We start from the raw sequence: 20,051 nt of genomic DNA, 5'->3' as shown, positions 1-20,051 counted from the left end.
AAAGGGTATGATAAGGAGGAAGGGTGGGTGGGTGAGAGTGAGGAGAAGGGGGGACACACAGAGAGAAAGACCTCATGAATTAGGGATGCAGCAACAAGCTCTCACAGTCTTGTGTCAGAATTAGATGTTCACCCATGTTTCTCAAATGTCAACATTTCAATGTTGGTTAGGTATTAACTCAAATGGTTATGGTAAGGGTTAAGGTTTGGGATAGGCTTAAAAATAAAATAAACAACTTTCTATCACTCGATTCGAACATGCAACCTTTGGCACCAGAGGCGGATAATTCAGCTCATCCGCGATCCCCATTCAAAACCGAATCCCACTTGAAGGTAACATCGGTCAATCTTGCCCCTAGTGGCCGGTTTCCACGTCATCTCCCGATGTCCTCAGACATGGATGGACGTCAAATACTGACTTGTATCACAGGTGACCTGGCTGGATGCAGAGGAACAGTGGAATTGGACTGGAAAGCAGAGGCTGGTACAGAATGACTGAACTGCTACAGACTAAATTCTGCTCTAAATCTGATCCGCCCTATGGGAATCAGTTCCTCTCCCCTCTTCCCTCCTTGCTTGCTTCCTCTCCTCTTCCCCTCACCCGTTTATCTCAGAGCATTCAGTTCTCCCCTCTGCTTCTCTACTCTTTCCTCCATCCCTCTCCTACCCCTCACCCTCCTCTCTCCCAGAGTGTAGACTGTAAAGTCTGCTGGAAGTCCCAATCAGGAGAATGATGAATTAGCACAGACTCTGGTTTCTCTGCTCCACTTTCCCTCCTTTTTAATCACATCTTTCTTTGCCCTCTTTCCCTCCTCCCCTGCCTTTCCCTTCTCATCTTCCCTCCCATTCCCTTCCCCTCCTATCTTCCCTCCCCTCCCATCTTCCCTCCCCTCCCATCTTCCCTCCCATTCCCTTCCCCTCCTATCTTCCCTCCCCTCCTATCTTCCCTCCTATCTTCCCTCCCCTCCCATCTTCCCTCCCCTCCCATCTTCCCTCCCCTCCCATCTTCCCTCCCATTCCCTTCCCCTCCCATCTTCCCTCCCATTCCCTTCCCCTCCTACCTTCCCTTCCCCTCCAACCTTCCCTTCCCCTCCCATCTTCCCTCCCCTCCCATCTTCCCTCCCATCTTCCCTCCCCTCCTACCTTCCCTTCCCCTCCCATCTTCCCTCCCATTCCCTTCCCCTCCTACCTTCCCTTCCCCTCCAACCTTCCCTTCCCCTCCCATCTTCCCTCCCCTCCCATCTTCCCTCCCCTCCCATCTTCCCTCCCCTCCCATCTTCCCTCCCATTCCCTTCCCCTCCCATCTTCCCTCCCATTCCCTTCCCCTCCTACCTTCCCTTCCCCTCCAACCTTCCCTTCCCCTCCCATCTTCCCTCCCCTCCCATCTTCCCTCCCATCTTCCCTCCCCTCCTACCTTCCCTTCCCCTCCCATCTTCCCTCCCATTCCCTTCCCCTCCTACCTTCCCTTCCCCTCCTACCTTCCCTTCCCCTCCCATCTTCCCTCCCATTCCCTTCCCCTCCTACCTTCCCTTCCCCTCCAACCTTCCCTTCCCCTCCCATCTTCCCTCCCCTCCCATCTTCCCTCCCCTCCCATCTTCCCTCCCATTCCCTTCCCCTCCAACCTTCCCTTCCCCTCCCATCTTCCCTCCCATTCCCTTCCCCTCCTACCTTCCCTTCCCCTCCCATCTTCCCTCCCATTCCCTTCCCCTCCTACCTTCCCTTCCCCTCCAACCTTCCCTTCCCCTCCCATCTTCCCTCCCCTCCCATCTTCCCTCCCCTTCCCTTCTCCTCCTTTCTTTTCCATCCTCACTGAACAGGTGTTTCATTCCACTTGATTTCAGATGTGAGGTGAAGGCCATGTTTCTTATTACCAACCCACATACAGGTATAGAATACAATGCTGCGTAATATATAGAATATAAACTCAACTCCTTGCCTGATGGTGAATGCCCCAGAACCATATGATCTAGATTATAAACCCAGATTGATAGTCAGTATACAGTATAGTGCAGCTGTCATCTACACTCATTGATAACAGGAGTTCTCCAGCTCAGTCAAACGATCTACATGAACCATCATATCTTATCATAGGATATCATACATGAACAACAGGACCAAGCTATGAGGGAGGGAGAGAGAGAGAGAGGGCAGAGGGAGAGAGAGAGAGGACAGGGGAAGAGGGAGAGAACGAAGGAGGGAGACAGAGAGGACAGGGGGAGAGAGAGAGAACAAAGGAGGGAGAGAGCGAGGACAGGGGAAGAGGGAGAGAACGAAGGAGGGAGAGAGAGAGAGAACAGGGGAAGAGGGAGAGAACGAAGGAGGGAGAGAGAGAGAGGACAGGGTAAGAGGGAGAGAATAAAGGAGGGAGAGAGCGAGGACAGGGGAAGAGGGAGAGAACGAAGGAGGGAGAGAGAGAGAGAACAGGGGAAGAGGGAGAGAACAAAGGAGGGAGAGAGAGAGAGGACAGGGTAAGAGGGAGAGAACGAAGGAGGGAGAGAGAGAGGACATGGGAAGAGGGAGAGAATAAAGGAGGGAGAGAGAGAGAGGACAGGGGAAGAGGGAGAGAGAGAGAGAAAGAGAGAGGATATTTGAATGATAGCTAAAAGCCAGTCTTCTTCCAGTTTCAAAGAAATGTTCTAAATCATCTTCCAAGATAATCTACCTTTCTGTTCTCCCGTTGTCATTTGTCTTCCAGCAGCCAATCTCCTGCTGTGTGAGGAATACACATAACAGAAAGATGCCTTTAGACTGAAAGATGATGGAAAGCAGACTGTGTTGTGATGGATGATTGCTTTAACCTGCTCTACACAGATGCAGCTGCTATGAAGAGAACATACAGCTTTTGTTCTAAATGCCACCCTATTCCCTATTTAGTGCCCTACTTTTGACCAGGGACCATAGGGCTCTGGGCAAAAGTAGTGCACTATATAGGGAATAGGGTGCCAATTGGGACATATTACAATCTCCGGCTCATTTCAGATGGAAGCAATATGACCTCGTCTTTTACTTCTCCAGTTTCTTATCTGAACTCTGAGCTGGAGCTTTTATTCTTATCCACTGTGACACAGAACGGGCTCTTGTACTAACTCAGAACACACACACACACATGCACGCACACACAATCAAAACACACACATCTATAAAAATACACACTGACTACGTTGTCATCTTATTTAAAGGCAGCTTGAAGAGCTAGAGAGCTCTACATCACTAAAAACTACAGGCCTGCTTACTGTTCACAGAGGTAGAGTTGTGTGCGTGTGGCTCTGTCCGTGCGTAGTGGCAGGGAAAGGCTTCAACTCTGACAGCCTAAGCAGGTAAAACCGTTTCCTTGGCAACGCCATCGAGACACCTGGAGCATCACCATGGAGACGGTTACTAAGGCTTGATGAGGAGCATTTGCAACGCTATCAAGCCTCTTCTTTACTCCTTGACGTGTGTGTGTGTGTGTGTGTGTGTGTGTGTGTGTGTGTGTGTGTGTGTGTGTGTGTGTGTGTGTGTGTGTGTGTGTGTGTGTGTGTGTGTGTGTGTGTGTGTGTGTGTGTGTGTGTGTGTGTGTGTGTGTGTGTGTCTCTAATTGAATGGAATTAACATGCCTGTCGAAGGATGGATTTCAATCAGCAATGTTTAACTCAATGGTATTTTCATTATGGTAAATCTATGTAGACATAAAGGTTTATTAGGTTTCTTGTTGTTTCTGCCTCTATCTTCCTTTGACTTGGACCCTGTCCAGTCCACAACAGCACTTTGTATGCATCTCCCCCCCCCCCCCCCCCCCTTAAAAGATTTAGATGCACTATTGTAAAGTGATTGTTCCACTGGATATCATAAGGTGAATGCACCATTTTGTAAGTCGCTCTGGATAAGAGCGTCTGCTAAATGACTTACATGTAAATGTAAATGTAAATCTCAAATGGAGCCCTATTCCCTATACAGTGTACTACTTTGACCAGGGCCCATGCTGCACTAAATAGGGAAAAGGGTGGCACTTTTTTTTGTGTTTATTATTATTTTTTACATACACACTTTTATTATAGTGAAGAAGGTAAACTACAACCAAAAAGTCAGAAAGAGCAGAAAAGTAAGGTGAGAGCAGTGGTGGAAAAAGTACCCAGTTGTCATACTTGAGTAAAAGTAAAGATACCATAATAGAAAATGACTCAAGTAAAATTGAAAGTTAGCCAGTAAAATTCTAAAAGTATTTGATATTACATTTACTTAAGTATCAAAAGTAAAAGTATAAATAATTTAAATTTCCTTATATTAAGCAAACCAGACGGAACCATATATATAAATATTGTTTATGTATGGATAGCCAGGGGCACACTCCAACACTCAGACATAATTTACAAACAAAGCATTTGTGTTTAGTGAGTTTACAGAGGCAGTAGGAATGATAAGGGATGTTCTCTTGATAAGTGTGTGAATTGGACCATTTTCCTGTCCTGCTAACTTCTTAAGGCTAGGGCGTCCCGCCAGCTAAGCATTCAAAATGTTACTAGTACTTTTGGGTGTCAGGGAAAATGTATGGAGTAAAAAGTACATTAGTTTCTTTAGGAATGTAGTGAAGTAAAAGTAAAAGTAGTCAAAAATATAAATAGTAAAGTAAAGTACAGATACCCAAAAAAATTACTTAGTAGTACTTTCAAGTATTTTTACTTAAGTACTTTACACCACTGGGTGAGAGGGGGGGGAAAATAAACAAGAAACAAAAGAAAAGAAAAGGGAAACCAGACAGGATTAGACAGGACCAGAGAGGATCAGACAGGACCAGACAAGACAAAAGAAGGCTCGTGGGTAAGCAGCCAGTTAGAAAATAACTCATAATGAATGTCATATTTGATCTTGGCTTGCCTGAGGGCGATATAGAATATGAATGGTTCTCAGATTGTGTGAAAGTCGTCAGTTTGGTATTTCATTTGAAGGAGGAGCTCTCCAAGGGGGCCAGGTCAGACAGTAAATTAAGCCAGTGTATGGTTGAAACACTGATCTGCTTTTCCAGTTTAACAGTATCACTTTTTTTGCAGATGAAGGAAAACAGTAGGATCTGTTTTTTGTCCTTGGGGATAGAAGAAACACAGGGGTCGTCATCATCAAAGTACGTATGCAGATTGATACGGTTGCAGGAAGGGTAATATGGAGGATGACAGAGAATGCTCAGAACGTCTTTCTAGTAATTGTCAATAATGGGACAGAACCAGTACTGTATGGAGATGAGTGTTGGGGAGGTCTGTTTGGCAGAATTGACACAAAGGTGAGTCAACAAGGCCCATCAGCGACAGAGTTCTATTGGTATAGTGGAATTTATGTCAAATTTTATACTGGATAACATTTATTTTCATATTACGCACGATGCTGTGGGGGCTGGTAAATACCTTCTTCTGAGCTTCCCTATTAAGGGAGATGTCTACATCTTTGGTCCGTTTCTCTAGGGTTTCTCTATCAGTTTTTTTATACATTTTGGAAGTAATATTGTCTAAGAAAAATTGGCTTAGCTCTGAGATGTTGTTCTGTTGGGTCGAGTTGCAATTTAGATCTAAGTAAGTGTTTAATCTGTAGGTAATGAAAGCTTGAGGAGCTATTCAGATGAAACCTATCCTGTAACTCCTTAAATGAAATTAACTGTCCTTTATCAAATAACTGATAGGTGTATGTAATGCCTTTATTCTTCCATAGAGTAAACTTTCACAATTTCCAAAATATTTTTTTTGCTTTGGGTAGGTTGTGTTTTGTGGTTGGGCACAGGGGAGGGAAGTGTGTTTTTTGGTTGGGCACAGGGGAGGGAAGTGTGTTTTTTGGTTGGGCACAGGGGAGGGAAGTGTGTTTTTTGGTTGGGCACAGGGGAGAGAAGTGTGTTTTTTGTTTGGGCACAGGGGAGGGAAGTGTGTTTTTTGGTTGGGCACAGGAGAGGGAAGTGTGTTTTTTGGTTGGGCACAGGGGAGGGTAGTGTGTTTTTTGGTTGGGCACAGGAGAGGGAAGTGTGTTTTTTGGTTGGGCACAGGGGAGGGAAGTGTGTTTTTTGCTTGGGCACAGGGGAGGGTAGTGTGTTTTTTGGTTGGGCACAGGGGAGGGTAGTGTGTTTTTTGGTTGGGCACAGGGGAGGGAAGTGTGTTTTTTGGTTGGGCACAGGGGAGGGAAGTGTGTTTTTTGGTTGGGCACAGGGGAGGGTAGTGTGTTTTTTGCTTGGGCACAGGGGAGGGTAGTGTGTTTTTTGGTTGGGCACAGGAGAGGGAAGTGTGTTTTTTGGTTGGGCACAGGGGAGGGAAGTGTGTTTTTTGCTTGGGCACAGGGGAGGGTAGTGTGTTTTTTGGTTGGGCACAGGGGAGGGAAGTGTGTTTTTTGGTTGGGCACAGGGGAGGGTAGTGTGTTTTTTGCTTGGGCACAGGGGAGAGAAGTGTGTTTTTCCCCTGGTTTGCATGCACTCTATTGCAGGTTTTACTATATAATTTCTTCCAGCCAAATGTCCTCATCTGCTTGCATGCACCTCCCCTAAAAATAGTGGTAGGTGGATCGTTTTTCCAGATCTGCAATAGGCTAACAACGAATCATATCACAAACTCAGCAAAAAAAAATGAACGTCCTCTCACTGTCAACTGCGTTTATTTTCAGCAAACTTAACATGTGTAAATATTTGTATGAACATAGCAAGATTCAACAACTGAGACATAAACTGAACAAATTCCACAGACATGTGACTAACAGAAATGGAATAATGTGTCCCTGAACAAAGGGGGGGTCAAAATCAAAGTAACAGTCAGTATCTGGTGTGGCCACCAGCTGCATTAAGTACTGCAGTGCATCTCCTCCTCATGGACTGCACCAGATTTGGCAGTTCTTGCTGTGAGATGTTACCCCACTCTTCCACCAAGGCACCTGCAAGTTCCCGGACATTTCTGGGGGGAATGGCCCTAGCACTCACCCACCAATCCAACAGGTCCCAGACTTGCTCAATGAAATTGAGAGCCAGCTCATCGCTGGTCATGGCAGAACACTGACATTCCTGTCTTGCAGGAAATCATGCACAGTATGGCAGGTGGCAATGTATGGCAGGTGGCAATGTCATGCTAAAGGGTCATGTCAGGATGAGCCTGCAGGAAGGGTACCACATGAGGGAGGAGGATGTCTTCCCTGTAACGCACAGCATTGAGATTGCCTGCAATGACAACAAGCTCAGTCTGATGATGCTGTGACACACCGCCCCAGACCATGACGGACCCTCCACCACCAAATCGATCCCGCTCCAGAGTACAGGCCTCGGTGGAATGCTCATTCCTTCGACGATAAACGCCAATCCGACCATCACCCCTGGTGAGACAAAACCGTGACTTGTCAGTTGTTGCCGGTGATGTCTGGTGAGGACCTGCCTTACAACAGGCCTACAAGCCCTCAGTCCAGCCTCTCTCAGCATATTGCGGACATTCTAAGCACTGAGGGAGGGATTGTGCGTTCCTGGTGTAACTCGGGCAGTTGTTGTTGCCATCCTGTACCTGTCACACAGTTGTGATGTTCGGATGTACCGATCCTGTGCAGGTGTTGTTACACATGGTCTGCCACTGCGAGGACGATCAGCTGTCCGTCCTGTCTCCCTGTAGCGCTGTCTTAGGCGTCTCACTGTACGGACATTGCAATTTATTGCCCTGGCCACATTTGCAGTCCTCATGCCTCCTTGCAGTATGCCTAAGGCACGTTCACGCAGATGAGCAGGGACCCTGGGCATCTTTCTTTTAGTGTTTTTCAGAGTCAGTAGAAAGGCCTCTTTAGTGTCCTAAGTTTTCATAACTGTGACCTTAATTGCCTACCGTCTGTAAGCTGTTAGTGTCTTAACGACCGCTCCACAGGCGCATGTTCATTAATTGTTTATGGTTCATTGAACAAGCATGGGAAACAGTGTTTAAACCCTTTACAATGAAGATCTGTGAAGTTATTTGGATTTTTACGAATTATCTTTGAAAGACAGGGTCCTGAAAAAGGGACATTTCTTTTTTGCTGAGTTTAGGTTATAAATTCCTGGGTTAAATGTTTATGATTATGAGACTTGGTGATAGGACTCAGGGCATAAATGCCAAGTATAAACTGGCAATTATATTTTGTGTTTGATGAGACTTAGGGCTTAACTTCCAAGTATAAAACGCTGATTGTTGTGATAGAGTTAAGGGTTTGAATATTTTTCTATTAAGGGTCTGTAATTGTTCTATGTATTTTGCAATTGTTCTATGTATCATGTCTTCTGTGTGGTATGACTGGATGGTTGGATGTTAAATGAGGAGTTGGTTATAGACAATATAAAGCCTGTGTATTTGAATTAGCGGAGTGGACTTCTGGATCAGATGCTTGGAGGGTTGCCTGTGGGGGATAAACCTTAAAGCATACACCATTGCTGTATTAGTGAATACACCTGCCCATGTGTTACTGACCCATGTTATTTTAAAAATAAATAGTTTTGAAGTAATAGTTTCTCCCTTGGAAGGAGAAGATTATCAGAGATGTCAGGATCGTTGTGGAGGTTACACCAAAGTTTATACCAGTTATAAATCATCTTGAACCCTTTACTATTTCGTGGTTGCTCCATAGAGGACGATTATTTTACACCACCAAGACATTACATGGTGTTTAATTATCATTTACTTATCACCATGCTTTAAATAAACGTATGCGACTTAAGGGATATACTACAAACCGATAGGGTTATTATGCATTCATTTATCTGTATTCACATTGCACGTAGAGCTTAATAATTTTTTTAAAAAAATATACAGTGGGGGAAAAAGCATTTGATCCCCTGCTGATTTTGTACGTTTGCCCACTTACAAAGAAATGATCAGTCTATAATTTCAATAGTAGGTTTATTTGAACAGTGAGAGACAGAATAACAACAAAAAAATCCAGGAAAAACTCATGTCAAAAATGTTATAAAATGATTTGCATTTTAATGAGGGAAATAAGTATTTGACCCCTCTGCAAAACATGACTTAGTACTTGGTGGCAAAACCCTTGTTGGCAATCACAGAGGTCAGACATTTCTTGTAGTTGGCCACCAGGTTTGCACACATCTCAGGAGGGATTTTGTCCCACTCCTCTTTGCAGATCTTCTCCAAGTCATTAAGGTTTCGAAGCTGACATTTGGCAACTCGAACCTTCAGCTCCCTCCACAGATTTTCTATGGGATTAAGGTCTGGCTAGGCCACTGGCTAGGCCACTCCAGGACCTTAATGTGCTTCTTCTTGTGCCACTCCTTTGTTGTCTTGGCCGTGTGTTTTGGGTCATTGTCATGCTGGAATACCCATCCACGACCCATTTTCAATGCCCTGGCTGAGGGAAGGAGGTTCTCACCCAAGATTTGACAGTACATGGCCCCGTCCATCGTCCCTTTGATGCGGTGAAGTTGTCCTGTCCCCTTAGCAGAAAAACACCCCCAAAGCATAATGTTTCCACCTCCATGTTTGACGGTGGAGATGGTGTTCTTGGGGTCATAGGCAGCATTCATCCTCCTCCAAACACGGCGAGTTGAGTTGATGTCAAAGAGCTCCATTTTGGTCTCATCTGACCACAACACTTTCACCAGTTGTCCTCTGAGTCATTCAGATGTTCATTGGCAGACTTCAGACGGGCCTGTATATGTATTCTTGAGCAGGGGGACCTTGCGGGCGCTGCAGGATTTCAGTCCTTCACGGCGTAGTGTGTTACCAATTGTTTTCTTGGTGACTATGGTCCCAGCTGCCTTGAGATCATTGACAAGATCCTCCCGTGTAGTTCTGGGCTGATTCCTCACCGTTCTCATGATCATTGCAACTCCACGAGGTGAGATCTTGCATGGAGCCCCAGGCTGAGGGATATTGACAGTTCTTTTGTGTTTCTTCCATTTGCGAATAATCACACCAAATGTTGTCACCTTCTCACCAAGCTGCTTGGCGATGGTCTTGTAGCCCATTCCAGCCTTGTGTAGGTCTACAATCTTGTCCCTGACATCCTTGGAGAGCTCTTTGGTCTTGGCCATGGTGGAGAGTTTGGAATCTGATTGATTGATTGCTTCTGTGGACAGGTGTCTTTTATACAGTTAACAAACTGAGATTAGGAGCACTCCCTTTAAGAGTGTGCTCCTAATCTCAGCTCGTTACCTGTATAAAAGACACCTGGGAGCCAGAAATCTTTCTGATTGAGAGGGGATCAAATACTTATTTCCCTCATTAAAATGCAAATCAATTTATAACATTTTTTACATGCGTTTTTCTGGATACTTTTGTTGTTATTCTGTCTCTCACTGTTCAAATAAACCTACCATTAAAATTATAGACCACTCTTCCTCTCTCCTCTAACCCTAACACACAGCCACTCTCCTTCCTCTCTCTTCTAACCCTAACACACAGCCACTCTCCTTCCTCTCTCCTCTAATCCTAACACACAGCCACTCTCCTTCCTCTCTCCTCTAACCCTAACACACAGCCACTCTCCTTCCTCTCTCCTCTAACCCTAACACACAGCCACTCTCCTTCCTCTCTCCTCTAACCCTAACACACAGCCACTCTCCTTCCTCTCTCCTCTAACCCTAACACACAGCCACTCTCCTTCCTCTCTCCTCTAACCCTAACACACAGCCACTCTCCTTCCTCTCTCCTCTAACCCTAACACACAGCCACTCTCCTTCCTCTCTCCTCTAACCCTAACACACAGCCACTCTCCTTCCTCTCTCCTCTAACCCTAACACACAGCCACTCTCCTTTCTCTGTCATCGCTTTTTTTCTCTGCATCATGTCTCTCTCTATATCAACCTCTACCCAGTCTTAGTCCTTTCCTTTCCTCTCCCATGTGTGTATGTATGTGAGTGTGTGTGTGGTTCATAGAGGACTTCATTGGCAGGAGATAGAGATGAGTGAATGACATCCCCCCCTCCTCATCCTCCTCATCCTCCTCCTTTTCCCTCCATCATGATGGAAAGATAGAGAGAGGAGAGAAGACTCGCGGCGTAGCAACACCTGGTCACGCCTCACAGCACTAGGCCTCTCTGGGACTGCTCTGATAGAAACCCCCCTGGGATTACACACACACACACACACACACACACACACACACACACACACACACACACACACACACACAGTCTAACAAGGCCCTTTGTCTATGGCTTGTTTCTCCATCATCATCCATTCAGCTTTAGCACGTTTCAAATACACTCACATCTACACAACTCATCTACACAACTCATCTACACTTCTCATCTGCACAACTCATCTGCACAACACAGCTGCACAACACAGCTACACAACTCATCTAAACAACTCATCTACACAGCTACACAACACAGCTACACAACACAGCTACACAACTAATCTAAACAACTCATCTACACAACACATCTACACAACACAGCTACACAACTCATCTAAACAACTCATCTACACAACACATCTATAGAAATTACACAATCCTATTAGAACCACATATACACAGCATATCTACTCAACATCATCTACACAACAGTCACAATCATACACATACAACATACATTATATACAGTTAAAGTCGGAAGTTTACATACACCTTAGCCAAATACATTTAAGCTCAGTTTTTCACAATTCCTGACATTTCATCCTAGTAAAAATTCCCTGTGTTAGGTCAGTTAGGATCACCGCTTTATTTTAAAGAACGTGAAATGTCAGAATAATAGTAGAGAGAATGATTTATTTCAGCTTGTGTTTCTTTCATCACATTCCCAGTTGGTCAGAAGTTTACATACACTCATTTAGTATTTGGTAGCATTGCCTTAAAATTGTTTAACTTGGGTCAAACGTTTCGGGTAGCCTTCCACAAGCTTCCCACAATAAGTTGGGTGAGTCAGGTTTGTAGGCCTCCTTGCTTGCACACGCTTTTTCAGTTCTGCCCACAAATTGGCTATAGGATTGAGGTCAGTGCTTTGTGATGGCCACTCCAATACCTTGACTTTGTTGTCCTTAAGACATTTTGCCACAACTTTGGAAGTATGCTTGGGGTCATTGTCCATTTGGAAGACCCATTTGTGACCAAGCTTTAACTTCCTGACTGATGTCTTGAGATGTTGCTTCAATATATCCACATAATTGTCCTCCTCATGATGCCATCTATTTTGTGAAGCGCACCAGTCCCTCCTGCAGCAAAGCACCCCCACAACATGATGCTGCCACCCCCGTGCTTCACGGTTGGGATGGTGTTCTTCGGCTTGCAAGCCCCTCCCCCCTTTTCCTCTAAACATAACGATGGTCATTATAGCCAAACAGTTCTATTTTTGTTTCATCAGACCAGAGAACATTTCTCCCAAAAAATGTCTTTGTCCCCATGTGCAGTTGTCTGGCTTTTTTATGGCGGTTTTGGAGCAGTGGCTTCTTCCTTGCTGAGCAGCCTTTCAGGTTATGTCAATATAGGACTCGTTTTACTGTGGATACAGATACTTTTGTACCCATTTCCTCTAGCATCTTCACAAGGTCCTTTGCTGTTGTTCTGGGATTGATTTGCACTTTTCGCACCAAAGTACGTACATCTCTAGGAGACAGAATGCGTCTCCTTCCTGAGTTGTATGACAGCTGCGTGATCCCATGGTGTTTATACTTGCGTACTATTGTTTGTACAGATGAACGTGGTACCTTCATGTGTTTGGAAATTGCTCCCAAGGATGAACCAGACTTATGGAGGTCTACAATTATCTTTCTGAGGTCTTGGCTGATTTCTTTTGATTTTCCCATGATGTCAAGCAAAGAAGCACTGAGTTTGAAGGTAGGCCTTGAAATACATCCACAGGTACACCTCCAATTGACTCAAATAATGTCAATTAGCCTATCAGAAGCTTCTAAAGCCTTGACATAATTTTCAGGAATTTTCCAAGCTGTTTAAAGGCACAGTCAACTTAGTGTATGTACATTTCTGACCAACTGGAATTGTGATACAGTGAATTCTAAGTGAAATAATCTGTCTATAAACAATTGTTGGAGAAATTACTTGTGTCATGCATAAATTAGATGTCTTAACCGACTTGCCAAAACTATAGTTTGTAAACAAGAAATTTGTGGAGTGGTTGAAAAACGAGTTTTAATGACTCCAAGTGTATGTAAACTTCAGACTTCAACTGTATGTCGATTGATCGATCAACTGATCCACAAGATGACAGCATACATCAACACAACATTATTTACAGTGCATTCGGAAAGTATTCAGACCCCTTGACTTTTTTCACATTTTGTTACGTTACAGCCTTATTCTAAAATTGATTAAATTGTTTTTTTCCCTCATCAACCTACACACAATACCCCATAATGACAAAGCACAAACCGTTTTTTAGAATAAAAAAAATTGTGTTTTTCACCACCATCAACGAAACACCAAATTATAGAATGATGTCACGTCCTTCCAATAGAGTTCCAGACACTTGTAGAATCTATGCCAAAGCACATTGAAGCTGTTCTGGATGGCTCTGGTAGCTCAACACCCTATCTAATAAGACATTTCCCACTGGGCACAGATGTCAATTCAACCTCTATTCCACGTTGGTTCAACATAATTTCATTGATGTGGAAACAACGTTGATTCAACCAGTGTGTGCCCAGTGGGTTTATGTTGGTGTTTCCTTTATTTTGGCAGTTACCCATGTATTCATGGTCAGGCCAAGTATTGATGTGTGTTGTTCTGTCTGAGACTGACTGTATGCTCAGATTATTGTCTCTAAAGGAGAGCGGAGGAGAAACTGGGTCAACTCTTACACTGTGGAGTGTTACTTACAACATAAACCTAACAGTAAGACACACACACACACATCACACACACACACACACACACACACACACACACACACACACACACACACACACACACACACACACACACACACACACACACACACACACACACACACAGCACACACACACCCATCCTCAGGGAGTATTCACATAAAGACTGAAACAAGGAGGTGATTAATATTCTGATCAGTAGTTTGTAAAGTCTTGCAGCCTCAAAGAAGAGAATTGTCTCTATTCTCAAAGTCAATAGCAGTTACCTCTTTGGATACTGAACCCCCAATCACAAATCAGTCTGCCTGAAGTACCTCCTTATGTGGAACTGATTATTAGGCCTGATTAGTTATTGTGTATCCCCAATGGATAGTCCAGGTTGTCATGACGTTGGCCCGTGGGTAAGGTTTATGACCCCCCATAAATACCTTTCTCCCTTCCCCTCTCTCTCTGACCCTACTGAAGGACTTTTGAATAGCCTTTGTTAAATATAGAGAGTCTGGGAACATCAAACAAGTGGGGGGAAAGGAACCATATTTCGGTAATAGAACCAGTTGGAAATATACCAGGTACTTAATGAGTATGGATGTCAGTTCGGTTGTCATCTGAGACATTATGACTGATGACAGGACGACATAAACTGTACCTGGGAAAGTCTACACATTCTAGTTCAGATGGAATTGTTGTGTAATTAAATGTTTGATATTGAAACTGTTTGTTAGGAGATTAAATGTAATTTTAGCTTCCAAATGAGAGAATTGGGTTTTCATAAGGAAAGAGCCCTGACCAATCAGTGGCCCACCCTGTGAAGAGACAGGGGTTATAAACGATGAAACACACCCTTCTCCCCTCGCCACTATATAAGTCAGTGACGAAATGTAACCAGTCTGTTCCGGGTACGTGAGGTCTGCAGCCTCTGTGTTAAAAGGACTCACATGTCAAGTACAGAACTAAGCCAACCTCAGCGTGAGCTTTGGTTGCGAAAGGTATGAACGTTGAACTCTTATTACCTACAGAAGTGATACTTCCTAGCCGTTGAGTTAGCAGCGGCCGCTGTAGACGTGGGCTAGGAAAGGACGGACGACGTATCCAGTCTAACACACGACGAAGATACTACTACGTATCCATTTTACCACCAGTGACATTCTTCCGAGGACAGGAAGATCTCTGTTGGCCAACACGGCCAGCATCTACGACCAACCTACCGAAGCGCAGCTCAGAGTAAATATTTATTGCATTTTCCTTTTCCGAATGGGCGGTAATTTAGAATGCATATGATACTGTATTTACGATGGCATAGCTGTTTTCTGGTTCCTCAGTCTTCCCGCTCTTTCATTCAAGCCCAACCCCCTTTCTTTGTGTAACCAGCCACCATGCCGGTTTAGCCCACTAGGGCACATTCTCTTATCATTTCCTTGTAACCATATCTGTTTGTTATGCATTTCTGTGAATTACTTAGATTAGTAAATAAATGATTTTAAGACAATTGATGTATGGATGACTCATAGTGAAGACTGGGTTCGTGCAGATAACCAACAATTTACGACGTTTGGAATGAGACTGACCAAGGTAAATAACACATAATTAAAGGAGATTAATCGATCAGATATTATAATATCTGAAAGTTATATTAGGAAAATTACAACTTTGTAATCTGAATATTTTCCTTGGTGCCCCGACCTTCTAGTTAATTACAGTTACACGATTAATCAGTTTAATCGCGTAATAATAATTACAGAGTTATTTGATAAACATGTATTCTGTTTTAATGATGCCAAAGACACGACAAGGTACAACATCTAACCTGCAAGCTCTCTAAAGCAGTGTTCTCAAACTTCTCCTCTGGGACCCCCAGATGTTTCTGTCTCACCTGATTCACCTAATCATGATGATTAGTAAGCTCAAATCAGGTGTGCTAGCTCTGGAATAGATCAAACACATGGAACAGCTGGGGGTCCCTGAAGAGAGGTTTGAAAACCACTGACCAACCCTCAGGGATCCATACTATCTATAGAACCAACCCACAGGGATCCATACTCTCTATAGGACCAACCCACAGGGATCCATACTCTCTATAGAACCAACCCACAGGGATCCATACTCTCTATAGAACCAACCCACAGGGATCCATACTCTCTATAGGACCAACCCACAGGGATCCATACTCTCTATAGAACCAACCCACAGGGATCCATACTCTCTATAGAACCAACCCACAGGGATCCATACTCTCTATAGATCCAACCCACAGGGATCCATACTCTCTATAGAACCAACCCACAGGGATCCATACTCTCTATAGAAAAACCCACAGGGATCCATACTCTCTATAGAACCAACCCACAGGGATCCATACTCTCTATAGAACCAACCCACAGGGATCCATACTCTCTATAGAAAAACCCACAGGGATCCATACTCTCTATAGAACCAACCCACAGGGATCCATACTCTCTATAGATCCAACCCACAGGGATCCATACTCTCTATAGAACCAACCCACAGGGATCCATACTCTCTATAGAAAAACCCACAGGGATCCATACTCTCTATAGAACCAACCCACAGGGATCCATACTCTCTATAGAACCAACCCACAGGGATCCATACTCTCTATAGAACCAACCCACAGGGATCCATACTCTCTATAGAACCAACCCACAGGGATCCATATTCTCTATAGAAAAACCCACAGGGATCCATACTCTCTATAGAACCAACCCACAGGGATCCATACTCTCTATAGAACCAACACACAGGGATCCATACTCTCTATAGAAAAACCCACAGGGATCCATACTCTCTATAGAAAAACCCACAGGGATCCATACTCTCTATAGAACCAACCCACAGGTATCCATACTCTCTATAGAAAAACCCACAGGGATCCATACTCTCTATAGAAAAACCCACAGGGATCCATACTCTCTATAGATCCAACCCACAGGGATCCATACTCTCTATAGAACCAACCCACAGGGATCCATACTCTCTATAGAACCAACCCACAGGGATCCATACTCTCTATAGAAAAACCCACAGGGATCCATACTCTCTATAGATCCAACCCACAGGGATCCATACTCTCTATAGAACCAACCCAGAGGGATCCATGCTCTCCATAGATCCAACCCACAGGGATCCATACTCTCTATAGAACCAACCCACAGGGATCCATACTCTCTATAGAACCAACCCACAGGGATCCATACTCTCTATAGAACCAACCCACAGGGATCCATACTCTCTATAGAACCAACCCAGAGGGATCCATACTCTCTATAGGACCAACCCACAGGGATCCATACTGTCTACAGAACCAACCCAGAGGGATCCATACTCTCTATAGGACCAACCCTCAGGGATCCATACTCTCTATAGAACCAACCCACAGGGATCCATACTCTCTATAGAACCAACCCACAGGGATCCATACTCTCTATAGAACCAACCCACAGGGATCCATACTCTCTATAGAACCAACCCACAGGGATCCATACTCTCTATACAACCAACCCACAGGGATCCATACTCTTTATAGATCCAACCCAGAGGGATCCATGATCTCCATAGATCCAACCCACAGGGATCCATACTCTCTATTGAACCAACCCACAGGGATCCATACTCTCTATAGATCCAACCCACAGGGATCCATACTCTCTATAGAACCAACCCACAGGGATCCATACTCTCTATAGATCCAACCCACAGGGATCCATACTCTCTATAGAAAAACCCACAGGGATCCATACTCTCTATAGAAAAACCCACAGGGATCCATACTCTCTATTGAACCAACCCACAGGGATCCATACTCTCTATTGAACCAACCCACAGGGATCCATACTCTCTATAGAAAAACCCACAGGGATCCATACTCTCTATAGAAAAACCCACAGGGATCCATACTCTCTATTGAACCAACCCACAGGGATCCATACTCTCTATAGAACCAACCCACAGGGATCCATACTCTCTATAGAACCAACCCACAGGGATCCATACTCTCTATAGAACCAACCCACAGGGATCCATACTCTCTATAGAACCAACCCACAGGGATCCATACTCTCTATAGAACCAACCCACAGGGATCCATACTCTCTATAGAAAAACCCACAGGGATCCATACTCTCTATAGAACCAACCCACAGGGATCCATACTCTCTATAGAACCAACCCACAGGTATCCATACTCTCTATAGAACCAACCCACAGGGATCCATACTCTCTATAGAAAAACCCACAGGGATCCATACTCTCTATAGAACCAACCCACAGGGATCCATACTCTCTATAGAACCAACCCACAGGGATCCATACTGTCTACAGAACCAACCCACAGGGATCCATACTCTCTATAGAACCAACCCACAGGGATCCATACTCTCTATTGAACCACCAACCCACAGGGATCAATACTCTCCATAGAACCAACCCACAGGGATCCATACTCTCTATAGAACCAACCCAGAGGGATCCATGCTCTCCATAGATCCAACCCACAGGGATCCATACTCTCTATAGGACCAACCCACAGGGATCCATACTCTCTATAGGACCAACCCACAGGGATCCATACTCTCTATAGAACCAACCCACAGGGATCCATACTCTCTATAGATCCAACACACAGGGATCCATACTCTCTATAGATCCAACACACAGGGATCCATACTCTCTATAGAACCAACCCACAGGGATCCATACTCTCTATAGAACCAACCCACAGGGATCCATACTCTCTATAGGACCAACCCTCAGGGATCCATACTCTCTATAGAACCAATCCACAGGGATCCATACTCTCTATAGATCCAACCCAGAGGGATCGATGATCTCCATAGATCCAACCCACAGGGATCCATACTCTCTATAGGACCAACCCACAGGGATCCATACTCTCTATAGAACCAACCCACAGGGATCCATATTCTCTATACAACCAACCCACAGTGGCGTTGGTGGATGGAGCGAGACATGATGTCCCAGATGTGCTCAATTGGATTCAGGTCTGGGGAACGGGCGTGCCAGTCCATAGCATCAATGCCTACCTCTTGCTGGAACTGCTGACACACTCCAGCCACATGAGGTCTAGCATTGTCTTGCATTAGGAGGAACCCAAGGCCAACCGCACCAGCATATGGTCTCACAAGGTGTCTGAGGATCTCATTTCGGTACCTAATGGCAGTCAGGCTACCTCTGGTGAGCACATGGAGGGCTGTGCGGCCCCCCAAGAAATGCCACCCCACACCATGACTGACCCACCGCCAAACCGGTCATGCTGGAGGATGTTGCAGGCAGCAGAACGTTCTCCACGGCATCTCCAGACTCTGTCACGTCTGTCACGTGCTCAGTGTGAACCTGCTTTCATCTGTGAAGAGCACAGGGCGCCAGTGGCGAATTTGCCAATCTTGGTGTTCTCTGGCAAATGCCAAACGTCCTGCACGGTGTTGGGCTGTAAGCAAAACCCCCACCTGTGGACGTCGGGCCCTCATACCACCCTCATGGAGTCTGTTTCTGACCATTTGAGCAGACACATGCACATTTGTGGCCTGCTGGAGGTCATTTTGCAGGGCTTTGGCAGTGCTTCTCCTGCTCCTCCTTGCACAAAGGCCGAGGTAGCGGTCCTGCTGCTGGGTTGTTGCCCTCCTACGGCCTCCTACACGTCTCCTGATGTACTTGCCTGTCTCCTGGTAGCGCCTCCATGCTCTGGACACTACGCTGACAGACACAGCAAACCTTCTTGCCACAGCTCGCATTGATGTGCCATCCTGGATGAGCTGCACTACCTGAGCCACTTGTGTGGGTTGTAGACTCCGTCTCATGCTACCACTAGAGTGAAAGCACTGCCAGCATTCAAAAGTGACCAAAACATCAGCCAGGAAGCATAGGAACTGAGAAGTGGTCTGTGGTCCCCACCTGCAGAACCACTCCTTTATTGGGGGTGTCTTGCTAATTGCCTATAATTTCCACCTGTTGTTTATTCCATTTGCACAACAGCATGTGACATTTATTGTCATTCAGTGTTGCTTCCTAAGTGGACAGTTTGATTTCACAGAAGTGTGATTGACTTGGAGTTACATTGTGTTGTTTAAGTGTTCCCTTTATTTTTTTGAGCAGTGTAGATCCCACTTAGCTGCTGCCAAGGCAGCAGTAACTCTTTCCAGCTAAAATTAAGGCAGTAATATAAAATGTAATACCATTTTTAAACGTCAAAATACATTTTACAACCGATTTCACAATACATTAAACGTGTGCTCAACAAGCATTATGACCATCATAATTATATAAGCCAGAT

Source organism: Salmo salar, chromosome 26 (assembly GCF_965601325.2).
Source record: "Salmo salar chromosome 26, fSalSal1, whole genome shotgun sequence".
NCBI classification, from domain to species: Eukaryota; Metazoa; Chordata; class Actinopteri; order Salmoniformes; family Salmonidae; genus Salmo; species Salmo salar.
Note: the sequence above shows the minus strand (reverse complement) of the source record.